The sequence below is a fragment of the Gekko japonicus genome, unplaced genomic scaffold (assembly GCF_001447785.1).
Source record: "Gekko japonicus isolate JY-2015 unplaced genomic scaffold, Gekko_japonicus_V1.1 scaffold1188, whole genome shotgun sequence".
NCBI classification, from domain to species: Eukaryota; Metazoa; Chordata; class Lepidosauria; order Squamata; family Gekkonidae; genus Gekko; species Gekko japonicus.
The window spans coordinates 124566-128029 of record NW_015171539.1 but is presented as its reverse complement, the minus strand read 5'-3'; the positions used below and the strand labels follow the sequence as shown (position 1 = coordinate 128029).

The window sequence follows — 3464 nt, the reverse complement described above, 5'->3', positions numbered from 1 at the left end:
CGGTTTTATTACCTGCGCGCGCAGCCCCTCCTCTGCTCCTCTCAAGGGCTGCTCCTCCCGCCGCTCCCGCCGCCGCCACCCACCCGCGCTTCTCGCCTTTCTCCAGCCACCGGCGGCCTCATCGTTCCCGGCAGGCACTGCGGCACCGGCACCCGCGCGACTCCTCCCCAAAACAAGCGCCTTAAAGGGGAGGACGGGAGACAGAGGGGGAGGAGAAAAGAGCGCGCTCCCCGGAACAGCGGAGCGTTTCATGTCGGAGGGCAGATGGACGCCGCGCATGGCGTGGAAGCCGGCGCGGGGTCTTAAAGGGGAGTTGGGCTCCGCCTCCCAGGGTAGGGATGAGCCGGCACGAGGCTTTCTTGGGGAGGAAAGACCTTTCCCCGCTTGTAGGGTCACCAGCAGTGTCTCCTCTAAGCTGAGTTAGTGTGCGCTAGCTCACAGTTTTTCAGCCTCCGGCTCACACATTTTTTGTCTCAGCTCGGGAAGGAGGGCTCCAGAGCAAACTAATTGATGCAGCGGCCAAATCGCCCGCTCACAACTTTAATGCCAGTAGATCACAAAGTAGAATTTTTGCTCTCAGGACTCCACAGCTTAGAGGGAGGAGCACTGGTCACCAGAGGCCCTGTTTTGGGCTCTTTAAAAACAATCATGAAAATGTCCTCTTATTGGGGGTGGGAGGCTAGGACTATTTCTAGTTGGTAGCAATTAGTACAGCTGAAATAGGAGGGGTACGTAGAATGAGGTTTGTTGGTGGTCGCTTGTTTGAAGTCGTCAGTTGGGAAATATGCTAACCCTACCCTCTTTCTCCCGGGCACAAGGCATCCTCGGGATGGGCTGCAACTTTAGTGCAGAAGACAGCCTCCAGGTGGGATCTGGGTGGGACCCCCTGGAATTCCAGCTCCTCTCCAGACTAAAGAAATCGGCTCCCCCTGGAGAAGATGGGTCCTTTGCAGGCCTGTCGCTACAGTGTGGCATCTTGGGGATAGGCCCCCTGACTTACTGGCAAGGCCCCCCCTGACTTTCTCATTCAGCCCAGGGTGCTCCTGAGTGGCAGGGGTGCGGGGAAGAAGCCGGGTATTCCTGTGCAGCTACCTGGCACGAAAGACTGGCTATGGTGGCAGTGCCAAACCAGACGGCTCCTCTCTATTTCCCCCGGAAAGTCTATTTAACATTAATTAAATTAATTAAATTAATTAAATTACCTTGAATTCGATCAACCGGTGCCCCCTAAGAAATTTAAATGCCCCCGGACTAAAAAAAAACCCCCTGCGTACAGGCCGGATCCTTTGGAGGGCGGATTTTTATGGCATTGCCTGAAAAAAAACTGCCATAGGGCCAATAGTTAAAACCTCATATAAATTGATTATAAGTAAAAATACATGTGTTTATTTGGGGGAAAGTTAACATACAAGGGCCCAATGAAAGCCTCGTTAACAAGTACAAATGAAGAATACACAAGGAACAGTTATTGTGACCTAACAGGTTTCCGGCCAATCAGGCCTTCTTCAGTGTCTTCACTGGACGCTGGGCTGGTGTTGCCTGGCAACTGCGGCAGTTCTGCCAAACATTCTAAAGCCCAGCTGTGGGAGGGGGAGCGGGAGGAGACTGGGGGCCAAAACAGCCCCGGAAAGGCCAAGCCTTGCCAAGGTCTGGGTTGGAAAATACCTGGAGACTTTGGGGGTGGATCCAGGAGAAGGTGGGGATTGGGGAGGGGAGGGGCCTTGGCAGGGTACAAGGCCATAGAGTCCACTCTTCAAAGCAGCCCTTTTTCTCCAGGGGAGCTGATCTCTGTCAGCTGGAGATCAGTTGTAAAAGCAGGAGATCTCCAGGCCCCACCTGGAGGCTGGCAACCCTAGACTTCAGGGGAAAGAGGCACAGAATACCACAGTGCAAAAAAAGAGATCCAGCAGGGCTTCCATTTACCCCAGTTTGCTTTCCTACCCGCTCCTGCCCATTCACGCCCCTCTCTCATCCTAGGCATGGTGAGGAGGAAGAAGAGGGGGTAGGGTAGGGGAGGCAGAAAGGGGGCTCCCGGTCATCTGCTCCAGGGGGACTCTACCGCCACATCTTCCTGGGCCATTGGGGGTTACTAGGGAAACTCAAAATGCCATCCTAATTCCATAACTGATTAATTGATTTTTCGCTACATCTGCTCATGAGCAGACATTCGTTTACAAGCCTCTGTCACCCAAAAGGTTTTTTTTCATTATTATTTTTTTTAAAGCACCAAGAAACTTTTTAAAAGCTCAGAAACTTTCTAAGGAGGCCTGCTGCTGGGGAGGGGGTGACCAGGCCCATTGCATTGTCACCAGGTAGATCCAATAGGATTTCTTAAGAGGTGGTCACTGAGGGGCTTCTGGAATGTGCTGGACTAATCCCCTCCCTGCTTCCTGCTTGTTCTTAGCTCAGTCACTTTTTAAAGAGCCCCGTGGAGGCCTGCTGGCTTGCCAGGTGCCCAGGAGAAAATGCATTTCTTCAGATGGGTGTAAACAGTTTATCCATTTGAAAAGCAATGCCGAGGCCCTCAGGCAGAGTTTGCTGGCAAGCAGCTCTTTAATGGTGCAGTAACTGTGGCACTGTGATTTGAAATGGATACTGAGAATTCGATCCAGACGGTGAGTCCCACCTGTGGGACAAATAAAGGGGCTAGCGGCATCTATCCCGCTTTGCTCCTTTGGATCTGGGCCTTTAGGGTGGGTGACCGTTCTGGAAGTGGAAAACCCTGAGGCCCCTTAGGTACTCATCAGGTTGAATCCCTGCAGCAACGAATGTTAGGCATTCCAGGAACTGTAGGCTCCTGCTGATGGCATTTACGAGAAGGTGGGATACCTGTCGGGACGATAGAAGTACTACCGAGCATTGTGGATCTTGTCAAGCCAGTCTGTACAGAACTGTCAGTGACCTGTACGACTGTGCGAAGAAATACGCGATTCGATGATGAGTGCAGAGAGCATATCGGAAGGGAAGGGATAGGGCTAAACTTTGTCTTTTAAATCACACTAACCCACAGGTTCATTGATCAGATCTCGTATCATTGAGCTGTGCTTTTAGAACTTTGATAAAGCATTAGCAGTGGCTCGCTTTTGAGTGCGTGAGTTCCCATTGGCGTGGGAGAGGGACCAGGAGGAAGCCATCCAGATCTTCCCAGGAATGTAGCACCCTCGCTCTGAGCTACGGCCCATCTTTAGAACCTCCTGTTATGTCGCCTGACTCTGTACGAGTTGGCAGAACTCTTTTTTGAGGGGAGAACAAGCTTGCTCTGATGGAGCTGAACTCGTGGGCACTCGATGAAATTGTGCTGAGCAGTCGGGGGTTCCCTCTAAGCTGTGGAGTCTTGTGAGCTACCGGAATTAAAGTTGTGAGCCAGCCATTTGGCTACTGCATAAATTGGTTTGCTCTGGAGCCATCCTGCCTGGGCCGAGACAAAAATGTGTGAGCCGGAGGCTAAAATACTGTGAGCTAGC

At 52.1% G+C, this 3464-nt stretch overlaps 1 protein-coding gene across 1 annotated transcript in view; it reads right to left on the bottom strand.

The window, feature by feature from the left end:
• Positions 1 to 67, bottom strand: part of KLC2 (kinesin light chain 2) — a 57016-nt gene extending 56949 nt beyond the window's left edge. The window contains exon 1 of the mRNA XM_015419644.1: positions 13 to 67. The gene's annotated coding sequence lies outside the window, so the exon portion shown is untranslated. The remainder of the gene's footprint in view (positions 1 to 12) is intronic.
• Between the last annotated feature and the right edge of the window lie 3397 nt (positions 68 to 3464).